Raw genomic sequence first — 15,137 nt, 5'->3', positions numbered from 1 at the left:
CTTCCATGACTAAATACTGCCTACAGAGCATCAAGTAAGCCTGAAATGAATTAAAGTAGGCATACAGAAAAACTGTTGATCTTTTTGGAAAACATCCAGAAGGGTAAGTATATCAGCAATTTAACTGAATGCAGGCGAATAAATGTCATCATTTCTTAAACTAATAGCAAAATACGGCTGTTAAATGTGAAGAAGAAACCAGTGAAAATAAAAAAGATTAAGCTTGATGACTTGATTACGGCATTGAAATTTCTTGACCATTAATCTGTAGCCATCTGCATCTTATACATGATGGAATACTTTACACCAGAGGGTTTCTGTCAAAGGGGTATGACATTCTTCATTATTTTTGTGTATTCTCCTTCTGTTTTATCTTATATTGTAGCAGTAAATTTTGTTTCATTTTGATATATCTGATGATGGCTAATGAGTGAAACTAGTCATCTGAGAAACATATAAAACAAAAATATTCAGCTGAGAACATCGAGAACAGCCAGAACTAGTATTATTAACTTCTTATGGAGATTTGGACTGAAAATTATAACTAAAAAATAAATAGAAAGGCTAAAGTCAGTTTATCTTGAACATTTAAGAAGACTTTTTTCTTCCAAATCAGTGTCCTGTGAGTAATGAAGTGTGGAAAAATAAGGACATAGTGCACCGATGTCACACTAGGTAAGCTGCATCAAAAGATACACTTTTGTAAAGATTGTTGAATTTGTGAAGTATTCTGGAATAATTTGAAACAAGGATCCTTCATGAAATGTAAAGTAATGAAACTTTAGCAATAATTCACCAGCAGACACACTGGACTAAATGTTCATACTTTAAATACAATCTAATTCAAAGCATGGTACACACACTGGATAGGCACTGACTACCTCCAGAACTGTGCCAGTGCTTGTAACAGTCATCATTGCTACTGACATTGTCTACGAAGATCTTGTAAGCAATCTAAATCATGCACTGTATTAATGATTCAGTTGTAGTTATCTCCTTGTTTGAATGACAGCATTTGTACATACATATGAAACATGAAACTAAGACTAAATGACAATGTTACTTATAAATGCAATGCCACTGATATGCATCTGAAAAACCAACTAAAAATTTGTGCCAGAACCTGGAGACATACTCAGATAAGCTAACAGCAAGGTGACTGCTAGTGAGAAACAAGAAATCAAGCTTTGAATTTTCAGTTGTCATTCCAGATACACAATGGGATTGGAGACCTTCTTCCAACTGTTGCAACAGGTGGGTAGTCGTGTGACAACAGTGCAGTGAATAGACAATCTTGAGTTTTGGCCAAACACAGTCTCATTACCATTTACTGAGGCTCAACACTTCCTCTGTGCATCTCCTAACATTATCATAAAGATTCACATTGTAGACTGTGGATTTGATTATGAAGAAGAATTTATCACACCAAATGATACCAGTGGCTTGCTTGCACTCGTACTTGCACTTGCACTTTATGTATTTGAAACCCTAAAATGAATCTGCAAGTGTTTTGTACAGAAAGATAAAAGTAGTTCACTACTAAAGTACAGATAATTTATTTTACAAGTCACTGTATTGAATAAAAATACATGAAATGGTTTTTCTCTGAAAAAGTTATTTATGTATAATAAGTTACACATAATACTGGTTCTTTTAAAGCCACAAAGGTATAAGTAATTAAAAGCAAATAATGGAAAATCTAGTAAGGAATAACAATAATATTATGAAAAGCATACATTACTACTCATTGCTGCTCGTATAGCAGTCTTTTCCTGGTTTCTGTCTGCAGCTCAATGTCTCCTCTATCCTTTTCATAATACTGTAGTAATTAAAAGCAGTAATATGTAAACATAATATACCTTTAAAAATAAAAACTACAGCAATAAAATTGTGATGACCACAGGAAGCAGGATTTACTCAGATGTGTGTCAACAAACATTAGACAACTTTTTTATACAAAAGTGAAACATAATTTTGAAGTAGTACAACAGTCAGAAAGACTACATTTAAAATGGCCAATAAATAATATCAATATTATAATTTGAAGGCAAATATATTATTCAGTGACCAAGAATATGAAAACTAGAAAAGAAGTCCTAGCTGACCACATTTCTGGCACCACCATGTGAATGTCAAAGATAAGAGCTTTCATTTTGTGCTGTAGCTGTATCTCACTTTAGGGGATCATTTTATTTTTTCCTGCAGAGAATTACACTGTACAAAGAAGCATACTATAGATTTCAATAATCTTTCAACAAAGAGGTACAGTTTTTTCTGGAGCATAATTGGCTTCAACTTTAAAGAACCAGCCATATTTCAATTCTAATATGGTAAAATGAAGATTGAAAAAACAGATACAATAAAATGTATGTCAATATTGTATTTTTTCAGACATTGTGTGAATTATGGCACATAAATTGTTTATAAAAGGCATCCCAGCAAGTATGGCGGTCAAGATGGTTGCAGTGTGTACTTCATCTGTCCTCTATTAAAAGGATATTTTAGTAATAGTCTGTGACAACATAATAACTTTTTGTATCATTCATCATTACTGAACCAATCCAGTTTGTTAAACACTACACATTTTGAGTAAAGTATCTTTTAAAGGTAACTTTTTGTTATCATTATATTGCACATGATACTTACAGACAACATTCAAATATTTTTCAAAAATATAAGGAGAGATTAAGAGAACATTTTCTCTCAAAGTTAGAACAGAGTGGTCTATATACGAATGTGACTCATCCTTCAGCCTACTCACGGTCTTATAGCCCAGTCATTGAAGACTGAAAATTGATGAATAGGGGAAAGAATTGTGTAGTTGCAAATTTTTGTACAGTGGTAGGGGGTTGCCATCAACAACATACCAAAAATCCCTATCAGCACTGCAGGTGGCAATAAATAAAGTCACTTTTTTATGTTTTTCTTGAGTAACTCAAAAACTGCGGCCACTTGTGACAATATTTCCCAGTACACAATTACACTACATAAAATTTACTACAAAAGATGCCATATCCAGTTTTTCTCTTTGACTAACAGTTTCACACTGTAGGGGATGGAAAAAATCACATATTATTTTTTTAAAAAAGAAGCATTTAATGGTATAAAATTACTGTTCACTGTTAAATGAAGTGGGTCAAGAACAAATATTAAATATTTGTACCACATCTAAGTGCAGCACAGCCACAGAAGAAATTGTGTTCTGGGGGTTAATAAGATGGAGAGGGCTGGGGCAAAGGGTAAACGCATGAAGGAAGGTAGGTTGCCCTCCTTCATAGGTCTGCGAACTGAAGAGTGACCAGATGATTCCCCCTCCATCTAACCCACTACATCACAAGAAGCAACTACAGGGTGTTTCAAAGAATTACACTGACCTTCATCAGCTTGCCTTTTAAATCACAGGCAACACAGTGCACAGACATGCCTGGGAAAGGTTTATTTCCTACATAGCGCATAGAATACAGATATATGATATTAATAATACTAATACAAGGAACCCTTATGGACAGAATCTGTGTAGAAATCTCCACACTGTTCTACACTGCTAGAAGGGAAATTATTCCTAATGATTCTGCACAGCAAATATAGAATTCTTCCAGGAAATGCAGCTTCCCCTAAGCACAAGTGCTGCTCGCTTTTCAGTTTACACACAAACTGTACCTCCCCAGCATTTCCTGTCCAGTTCTCTTACGTGAGTAGACAAAATGACTGTAAAGTCATGTCTTCATGGTGGAGTTATATTCAGTTTATTAAATGAGTACTTATTTGTAGATGTTAAGTGAACTATCAAGTAAAAAAGTTCGACAACTGGAGCTGTGAATTGTTCACCATACTGAAGCTACCCAAGGGTAACATGCTGTCAATACGTATTCAGCAATATTGATTTCATTGTCTCCACTATCAGAGGCTGGAATACTCTTTGCAGCATGAGGAGTATCAAATGCATCATCCAAACCTCAGTTCTACTAATGCCTGAAGAGGCTCAGAGCTTTAAATTATCTCCCTCTGTAACAAAAGTAGGTCCCTTAGGTGTCACGAAACTTCAAATATTTCAGCACAAGTCAAGCAATGCACTACAGTAACTACTGTTCTATGCTTGAACATGATCAGTTGAACTCTACCAGAGATATTCAACCCACCGTGGAAGATATACTGCACTGTGGATGAATGGTAAGAGGTTCCAATCAGTGCAGCCCACTCTACAAGTGCCAGCCATTCTTGAATGGAAGAGATTTATACAATCTGCAGCTAACACCCACCCGAGTGACTAAAGACAATGACTCAGCTTTGTAATACATTGCCTATAATTGATGGAAGAAAGGTACCATTTTACCAGTTGAGTCGCTTTCCCAGCCAACACTACAAATGTCACTGACAACATTGTTTTTAGGAACATATATTACATAAAATCTCACTTAATAACTGAAAATAAGTATTTATTAAATAAACTGGAAATAACTCCACCATATAAACACAAGCTAAGTGAAGTTATTTTGTTTGCTTACATAACAAAATGGGACAGGAAGCTGCTGTACACTATGACTAAAAATCAATTTCACCTCTATCAGTATAGAACAGTCAGCAGAATCTGTCCATATGCACTTGTTGTTTTAGTATTATTAGTAACTCATACCTATATTTCATATAGTGTTAATGCACTATGAAGTTTCTTCCTGTGACATAGTGAGGTTTCCCCTGCTTGCTCTTCAGTTTTCAGATCTATCCTGCAACCTACCTTACCTCATGCTTTTACCATCCACCCCCACCTTCTCCACCCTTTTACACCCACAGAGCACAATTTCTCCTTAATATGACTCTACTACAATTAGATGTGGTACTCACATTTAATATTTGTTCTTAATCCATTTCACTCAAAAATAAACATTAATTTTATACCATTAAAATACTATTTTTAATAATCTGCTATTTTTCCATATTTCTAATACTCTGCGACTTTTACATCCCCCACAATGTGGAAACTATTAGTCCAAGAGAAAATAATGGATAGAACCATTTTTGTAGGAAATCTTATGTTGTTTTAGTTGTGTACTGGGAACTTTTTGCTAGAAGCTGTACTTTTCCAGCTCACAACCCACTGGTAGGAATTTTCAGTATGTTGTTCATGACACTTTCTCCTATTTGTGACTACAAAAATTTTCCCCCCAGTTTTCCTTCATTGACTCAGCTATTAGGGAAACACGGTGACCATAACATAATTCTTTCATATTATACATTTCAGCCTCGGATTGCACAAGTAGCATCATTACCAATTTTGACATATTAGGAAGCTGTCATCAGATGATTTGAGTATGTTACATAGTAACTGATGTCAGTTGACATAACATTTTCATATCATCCAATGATGACTTCATAATACATCAAAACTACTAAAACATCATTTTGTTTTTATAGTAAAAAATATCTGGTTAATGTTTCCCAATAATTACTGTAGCACATTTTTGCCAAAAAAAGAAGAAATCATATTCCGAAAGTTAGTTGCAAAATATAGGACAATTCATTATGAAATATGCTTACTTGTTTCTACGTGTATTTGTTGTTGTTGTTGTTGTTGTTGTTGTCTTCAGTCCGAAGAGTGGTTTGACGCAGCTCTCTATGCTACTCTATCCTGTGCGAGCCTCTTTATCTTCAAATAAATACTGCAACCTACATCATTCTGAATCTGCTTACTGTAGTCATCTCTTGGTCTCCCCGCTATGATTTTTACCCTTCACATTCCCCACAAGTGCTAAATTGGTGATCCCTTGATGTCTCAAAATGCATGCTATCAACTGAGCCCTTCTTTTGGTCAAATTGTGCCACAAATTTCTTGTCTTCCTACTTCTATTCAGTACTTCCTCATTAGTTAGGTGGTCAACCCATGTAATCCTCAGCATTTTTCTGTAACACCACATTTTGAAAGCTTCTGTTCTCTTTTTATCTTGAACTATTTATCGTCCATGTTTCACTTCCATACATGGCTACACTCCAGACAAATACCTTCAGAAAAGACTTCCTAACACTAAATCTATATTCAATGTTAACATATTTCTCCTCTTTTCTTGCCATTACCAGTCCAAAGTTTTATATTCCCTCTACTTCAACCATCATCAGTTAATTTGGTGCCCAAATAGGAAAGCTCATGTACTACTTCAAGTGTCTTGTCTCCTAATCAGATTCCCTTAGCATCATCTGATTTAATTTGACTACATTCCATTATCCTTGTTTTGCTTTTGCTGATGCTCATCTTACATCCCCCTTTCAAAACACTACGCATTCCATTCAACAGCTCTTCCAAGTCTTTTGCTGTCTCTGACAGAACTACAATGTCATAGGGAATCCTCAAAGTTTTTATTTCTTCTCCTTGAACTTTAAATTGTACTCCAAATTTTTCTTTGGTTTCCTTTACTGATTTTCAGTAAGTTGGTAGCAAGTACAATTTTTTTGTGATCATCAAATATACATGTATGTACAGATTGTACATACATATGTATTTGATGGTCACAAAAAATTGTACCTGCTACCAACTTAAAACATCTGCCCAAACTCTTTGTCTTTAAATATGTCTGCTTGTGTCTGTAAATGTGTGGATGGATATGTGTGTGTGTGCGCGAGTGTATACCCGTCCTATTTTCCCCCTAAGGTAAGTCTTTCCGCTCCCGGGATTGGAATGACTCCTTACCCTCTCCCTTAAAACCCACTTCCTTTCGTCTTTCCCTCTCCTTCCCTCTTTCCTGATGAGGCAACAGTTTGTTGCGAAAGCTTGAATTTTGTGTGTATGTTTGTGTTCGTTTGTGTGTCTGTCAACCTGCCAGCACTTTCATTTGGTAAGTCACATCATCTTTGTTATATATATATATATATATATATACATATATATATATATATATGTGTGTGAAACAAATGGGATTTAAATTTTTATGCGTTATTCTATGTGATGCCCTCTGTGATTATATGGAAATAAAATTCTGCTGTAATGTCTGCGTCTAGTCTGGTTGGTACATGAACTTAAGTACCTTGCAGGATGCAGTTATGACACTATACAAACATTCTACTGCTGACATTGTAAATACATGAATATGTACTGTAGAAATTACACAGTCCATTTACTCCTTTTTACTTTTAAACTGAAGTCAGAACAAAGATTCCAGAGTGAATTTTCACTCTGCAATGGAGTGTTCAATGATCTGAACTTTCAGGCAGATTAAAGCTGTGTGTTCAAGTGGGGCTACCCAATTACAACCCACAATCAGCCCTCACAGCTTTCCTTCCACTTGTAAGTTCTCCTGCACACATTTTGGATCTAGCATTCTTGGAAGAAATCTTGTCACTAACCCATACACCTTTTCTTCCAGGAGTGCTAGCCCTATAAGGTGTGAGGGAGAACTTGTGAAACATAGCATAAGAGCCTAATTTTGTGAAATTGATTTTCAAGCAAAACAATCCAGATTAAAGACTATCCGAGATTGTCATGAAATCACATGCCTGCTGAAAAATCATCTTATTTGCACTTTGAATACTTATATATCATCATGGGATTCTACTGCACTTCACTTTGTTTCCTTTTGCTTCTAATAAACTCTCACTTGATAGGGCATTTTATATGATTTGGTCTCTCAAAATCTGCCCCATTGCACTTTTCTGTTTTTTCCAGCTCAAAAGCCAGCGATGGCAATTTGAGAGGTTTACTATATAATGGTGATAATATGGAAGGACTTTTTCAACATTAACACAATCCTATCAGACATAGCGTTTTTACTGTTCACATTCTTTTGTGATACTCAAGGGAAGAGTATACGGTAGGTTTCAAGGTGTGCCACACCTGAAATCTGTGAAAAACACAGAAGTGACAGCACCTCCTTTCCAGCAAAACAGCTTTTTTCCCTTCCTTTAATCACTCTGACTAAAAAAGAATACTAAAATTTCTTTTAAAAATGCAGTTAGACTTATCACAGGATCTTTGCATGGATTTATTTCAGTAGTTCTAAATAAATACACTCTAAGAACACAGAGGTGGAAACTTTACAATTATGAATTGTGAGATACAAAACACTCATGTAAATACTGCACATAGAACATTTATCTTGTTCAGATCACAAAGACAATTCATATTTTGAATGTGAATCAGTAATACAAATCACAAAATGCCTTATCAAAGATTGGTAGATTCATTCCAAGGAACATAACATGTTACAGATATACGAAAGAAATTTCATCACCCATCAGAAGGGCATTGTGGGAAGTGGATGAAGTTAATGTTTACTGTTTCCAAATTGACAACAGTTGGACTTGAACTGAAGAGTAAGGGAGATCATATAATAAAACTACCTCAAGGAATACATCCATTGCCATATATTCAATGCAAAAATACCCAAACACACATACAACATGTGCAGGCATCCACTTTTCACACACTATGTAAAGTGTAATAAAAAGCACACCTTCTATCTGATTTTGTACATTAAATTGCTGAATAAGAGGAGATATTTATCATCACAAAAGATTGACAGTAAGAAAAAATATCTGAAGAAACAATCCCCAGTAATGTCACACTGCAGAAACATCTGGAATAATTATTTATATTAATTTCAGGAACAGAATATGATTTGAATACTGATATGTTTAAGCACACTGTGCAGATTTAAGGCCCATACAATGGAATTAGCAATCATTCGTCTTCAGTACTTAGGTTCTTGCTAAGTATTCCTGTTTTCGAGCGCGCGCGCGTACACACACACACACACACACACACACACACACACACACACACGAGAGAGAGAAAGTGAGAGAGAGGGGGGGGGGTGTTAATTCACAGCTCCAGAACTATAAACACAATCTAGTTCATTTTTGTAGCAGCACAAGAAAAATAATCTCAAAATGCTTACAAGCCTACAGTGCAAGTCTTATAGAAGCTCTGCACTCACTGACAACAAAAATACAAAATATTTGGAAAGTAAACAATTACTGCCTAAAATATTTAGATATAGCCTGCAATGTGACATCTACATAATGGTATTCCTGACAGTAAATTTATTGTTTTTTAAGTATGTTATAGACATCTACAAAAGATTAGAAGTTCTAAAGTATGTGCACATACTACAGCTTTAACAAGAAATGCATAAGTTACAAACCTAGACCTTCAGATATCACAGCAGAATAACAAGCCACGAAATAAGAAAATGACATTACATGCAATACTGGGATACTGCAAGAAAACTTGTGCACTACAAGAAAACGGATAGAAGAAATTGAGAGAGAGAGAGAGAGAGAGAGAGAGAGAGAGAGAGAGAGCAGGATCTTCTTATGTATATAATTATTTGAAGACATTATTTGTAAATTTTATCAATCTTTTCCATTTTCAGCTATGAGTCAGTGTGAGAAAGAAAAATCAGAAATCATAAGAACAGTCGAGATTTTATAAGATTCCTGTAAGAGGAATTAAATTTACATGAACATCTGAAAGTGAACTTCAAGCGAAAGGAAACTTCACTCTTCAAAATACCTTGAAACATTCCACAACTTAATGAGAGACAGGTAAAACAAAGTGGTGTTGTAAACTGTCTTTTTAGTTTAATGTAATAAAGGGCAAGATGCCTTAAACAGATCTTTCAATAAGGAAGAGACAGAGAACCTACACATGAATCTGCCATAAAAGATGTTATGCCTTCTGCTGGCAACTCCTTGTGACATGAGGCATACCCATGTGACAAATCAAAGTGCAAGACTTGTCCCTTCCCTCATAAAGTACACCCTGTTGCATCAGAGGCAGGTTCACTTGTGAAAGCAGCCATATTACTGCAGTATTGAGCACCATTCAGTTGGCCGCACTTTAAAAGACACTCTCGCATTTCCTACAGCTGCCACCATGGCATGAAGGCACTGCCACAAACACTTAGGCCGCTGCCAATGACATGCAAGAATCACCTCTCTGGAGCTCCATCTGTGGGTCTACTTAATAAGTTCAAACATCAATATTATGAAAAGGATAGTTTGCTAATCACCATATAGCAGAGATGCTGAGTCATATTTAGGCACAACAAAAAGACTATGATAAACAAAGCTTTCAGCCAACAAGGCCATCAGCAGAAATAGACAAAACACATACACCCAAACACGCACGCATGCGCAAACACAATTCACACACACATGACCTCAGTCTCTGGCTGCTGAGGCCGCATCCTGGTCCTCAGCAGCCTGAGACTGTGGTCGCGCACGTGTGTGTGTATGTGTGTGTGTGTGTGTGTGTGTGTGTGTGTGTGTGTGTATTTCCGAATTACCGATGGAGGCTTTCTTTGCTGAAACGTTACTTTCTGACAGTCTTTGTGTGTGTGTGTGTGTGTGTGTGTGTGTGTGTGTGTGTGTGTGTGTGTGTGTGTGTGTGTATAAACACTCAAATATACTGTTAGCAACTGACACTGCAACTTCAGCAAACAAAGCTAAGTATAACTTTTACTATTTGTTATCAGATGTAGAATAAATTAATATCTGAATTCTCTGTCCATGAACCACATCTGGTCCTCGTTCCTGTATCCACTAAAGAACTATGAAGCATGGAACGGAAATTACAACAATTATATATCATTCCATTGTAACTTCTTAATAGCCTTTTATGTAGGCCTGACTACCATCTAGCTGACCACCCAAATGAATGGCCCTGTCAACATATGGGTACAAGCAAAGCTGACCACCCAGCAGTAAACTATTCTCAACTTCAAAGCCTGTTTCAAATCTGTGCTACTTGGATCCCCAATCCCCTCAGCTCTAACTATATTAGCCCCCAACCCTTACACACTAATTCATATGTTCTATACGTTTTTACCCCAGGCACCACCTCACCACCATCTCTGTTTGGTTTATTCCTCTATCACTTTGCACTCATACTGTTTCTCCTCTGTGGCCTTCGTCCTCTCTTCTCAACATAATCTACATCTTCCTCTGTTCCATCTCTCATCCTTCATTCCCTTCACCCTCTCTTCTCCTCTCTGACCTTTCCTTCTTCTTTGTTTCTCTTGTTCTCTCCATCTGAAACACCCTGTCATCTTATCGAAGCTGCAGTTCCAGGACAACTTGGCTGCATATGTGTGTAAGTGTGTTTCTTTGTTATCTCTGAGTAAGGACAGTGTCCAAAAGTTTACTTAAAACTTTATTTTTGATAGTCCACCTGGGGCTTCACACTGTCATATTAATTTCATAAAAGTTGCAAGTATTTGAGGTTTGAATTTGGTTTGAAAGTCTTCTTCTTCACTTTCCTATTAGGCAATTTATTGCTTGTTGTGGTTGTCAAGCTTTCACTTGTTCCTTGTAGACATTCATGCTGCTTTCTCTTTGTTTCCTCTAATTGGTATTATGATTATTATTATTATATGAGGCCTGTTCAAAAAATTCCAGATCATTCATAATTTTGTGACAATTTTGTGTTGGAGCGACACACAGCTGGCATCCCAGCACACGCCTGTGTTTAATGTGTAACTGCCGTAAGTTTCATTGTTGTATGTCTGTTAATTATTGTTCAGTACTGTATTGAGTAGCATGTTGTGTCACACAGTTTGCGAATTTCAAGATAGCAGAGTTAGAGGAGCAACGCGTCTGCATTACATTTTGCATGAAACTCAAAGAAACCTTTACAGAGACTTACCAAATGATGCAGGAAGCCTATGGTGATGTTTACTTAGTCGTACTTGGTGTTACGAATGGTTCACATGGTTTAAAAATGGCTGGACAGACGTTAAAGATGACCCTCATCCAGGACGACCTTCAATGTCTACCAAAGATGCTCATGTCAAGAACATCAACAAAATTCATGCCACAGGGACAAACTGTTAATCGATCGTACTATCAGGATGTGCTGCAATGCTTGCGAGAAAATGTGAGAAGGAAACGACTGGAAATGTGGCGAGACAATTCATGGATCTTGCACCATGCTAACATACCCACACATTTATCCCTGTTGGTGTGTAACTAATGCACAAAAAACTCTCCAGACATCACCCCTGTGGACTGCTTTTTTATTTCCAAAGGGGATGGCTCGATTGAAAAGATGACGATTTGCAACAATAGACAAGAGAAAAGAAAATTTGCAGATGGCGCTTCATGCGTTCCAGCAAGAGACGTACCAAGACTGCTCCTGGATTTGGAAATGTGTTGGGAGCGGTATATCAATTGTGGAGGAGAGCATTTTGAAGGAGACCACGCACAATAAGTAAAAGGTAAGTGTAGAAAAATTCTGCGGACAGTTCTGGAATTCTCTGAACAGACCTAGTATGTTGTGTATAACTACTTATTCTCTAATGTTATCATTTACAATTCAGTTTGGTTTTTTATTAGTTTCACAAATATTTTAAATTTGCTAATATTAGATGTAGCCTAGGGGAATATCATCATGCTAAACATCTCCAGAAAACAGAAGTATTCTTTATTTTAAAAGATACTTGTTTTACATGTCAGAAGTGTCATTAGACAAGTAATATAAATGTATGAAATTACATATGCAGAATTAATTCGGGTTTCAGTGGAAATACTTTTAGCACATCTGAAAACACAGAATAGCCACTTGAAAAGAAAGGGTGGTGGTGGTGGGGGGTGGGGGGGGGGGGGGTGATCTACATGTTTTTCACCTGCAAATAAATACTATTACCTGTGTTCACATGACAACAGAAATATGTTACCAATATGGTGTATTTTGCTGTAATGGATTTTTATACTGTTATTATAGCAAGTAATATATTTATACAAGAAAGGTTTTTCTTACATTGTTAGAGTAAGTAATATGTTTGCCAAGACAACCATGCTCCCTCCCAAAATTTTCTAAGTAAGTAGCCTACAATTACATATACATCATATCACCACATTCTTCTTTGATTCACTTACAATATTGATACTTTCAGAAAATAGAAGAAATATTCATAATCGTATCACAATATCAGTGACTATCATTTGTCCAAATTCTCTATCAATGCTTACTACACCTACAGGTGAAACATTATCATCTCAATTTTGATTAAAGAAATGCCAGATACATGTTCATAGAATACCATTAAACATTCATAATTTCCCACCAGTAGTGTGTTGGAGCGACATGCGGTAGGCATCCCTGCACATGCCTGCATTTAATGCATTACTGTCAGGAGTTTCACTGTTGTATATCTGTTAGTTATTGTTCAATGTTGTATTGAGAAGATCAATGTGTCGCACAATTAGCGAAATTCAAGATGGCAGAGTTAGAGGAGCAACGCGTCAGCATTAAATTTTTTGTGAAACTCAAGGAAACCTTTACAGAGGCACACCAAATGTTGCAGGAACCTACGGTGACGAGTGCTTAAGCCACATTAGGTGTTACGAATGGTTCACAAAGTTTAAAAATTGGCGGACAGAAGTTAAAGATGCCCCTCATTCAGGACGCCCTTTGATGTCTACCGACAATGCTCAGGTCAGGGACATCAGCAAAATTGTGTATGCCAATCGAAGACTGACTGTCCAAGAGATTGAAGCTTCTCCAAGGCCAAAGAAAGCTCATCAGGTCAAGCTAATTGTCAAAACCATGCTGATAGTTTTCTTTGACTTTGAAGGATTGATTTGTCATGAATTCATGTCACAGGGACAAACTGTTACTTGATGGTACTATGGGCACATTGCGATGGATGCGAGAAAATGCGAGAAGTAAATGGCATGAAACGTGGCAAGACAATTCATGCTTCTTGCATCACGATAACAGCTGCAAACAATTATCCCTGTTGGTGCGTACTGTTGCAAAAAAAACAAAATCTCTGCGCTGCCTCATCCTCTACACTCTGCAGACTTTTTTTTTTTATTCCCATAGTTGAAAATGCCATTGAAAGTACGGAGATTTGCAACGATGGACAAGATAAAAGAAAATTTGCAGATGTGCTTCATGTGATCCAGCAAGAGGTGTACTAAGACTGCTTTCGAAAGTGGAAACAGCATTGGTAGCGGTGTATAAATTGTGGAGGAGAGTATTTCAAAGGAAACCATGGACATAAGTAAAAGGTAAGTGTAGAAAAATTTTGTGGAAAAAGTTCTGAAATTTTTTGAACACACCTCGAACATAGCTCATATGAGAAATAAAATTACACAGTGTATAGAGTTTGTTATATACTACAGCTACAGTAGTTGTGAACCTGATCTTTCTTCCCTACAGTTTCAATCATCACTGGTGTATTCAGTGTGGCTTGAGTAACAAGATGATGATGCCAAGGAAAAAACTTGAGAGATGCCGAAATCAAAACTTTGAGGTACATGGACAGATAGTGTTGACATTAGACAGCCAAAAACATAATGTGGAATTGGCTTGTTTTGTATTCAAAAGTCTCTGGGCCTCATAATGATTGGAGGTGAAACTTAGGTCTTTCAAAAAAGTGGCTTATTCCATAAAAAGGCAAAGTTCTGGGCTTGAGTTCCAATCAAGCTCAAAACCTTAATCTCTCGCTAAGTTTCTAAACAGTGCACACTCCACTGTGCCGCCGTTGGATAAGCAGCTGCAGCAGCAAGTCGTATACTCCTAGCTCACTCATTTGTTACATAGTTTAATTCTTACTTTATTTGCGTGTGTTTGGTACTTGAATTGTTTAATTCATAAATTTCGGGCGTATTATAGTATTTGAGAGTTGAAGCATCGCGTTTTAGTACCTGAATAGTGTAAAATCGCGTAGTCTCCTTCCGCCGCCGAGCAGTGTCAGTAGTGCGCAAATAGCAGCATTACTGCATTAATTAGGCAATCTTGTATTTTAATAACCATTTAAATTTTGTGCCGATTGGTTTGCGCTCTCTGTAGATTAGTTCAGACTTTCTTTGCACAACAGTTTTTAGCATGGATAGGGACTGCAACTGCTGTGTTCGGATGCAGGCTGAGTTGGCATCCCTTCGCTCCCAGCTTCAGGCAGTGTTGGCTTCGGTCACACAGCTTGAGGCTGTTGCCAATGGGCATCACTGTGGGGTTCCGGATGGGGGTTTGTCGGGGACAGCCAGCTCGTCCCACGCATCCCCCGATCAGACTACGACTGTGGTTGCCCGGGATACTGCCCGCATTGAGGCTGATCCCTCACCTGTGGTAGAGTGGGAGGTCGTCTCAAGGTGTGGCAGGGGGCGAAAGACATTCCGGAGGGCTGAACGGAAGGCCTCTCCAG

At 37.1% G+C, this 15,137-nt stretch overlaps 1 protein-coding gene across 3 annotated transcripts in view; it reads right to left on the bottom strand.

Moving 5' to 3' along the window:
* LOC126481650 (peripheral plasma membrane protein CASK) overlaps positions 1-15,137 on the bottom strand; it is a 650,466-nt gene that overhangs the window by 121,766 nt on the left and 513,563 nt on the right. The gene's annotated exons all lie outside the window — the stretch shown is intronic.

The sequence above is a fragment of the Schistocerca serialis genome, chromosome 1 (assembly GCF_023864345.2).
Source record: "Schistocerca serialis cubense isolate TAMUIC-IGC-003099 chromosome 1, iqSchSeri2.2, whole genome shotgun sequence".
Classification (NCBI taxonomy): Eukaryota; Metazoa; Arthropoda; class Insecta; order Orthoptera; family Acrididae; genus Schistocerca; species Schistocerca serialis.
The sequence above is the reverse complement of the archived record's forward strand: the minus strand, read 5'-3'. Positions and strand labels throughout refer to the sequence as shown.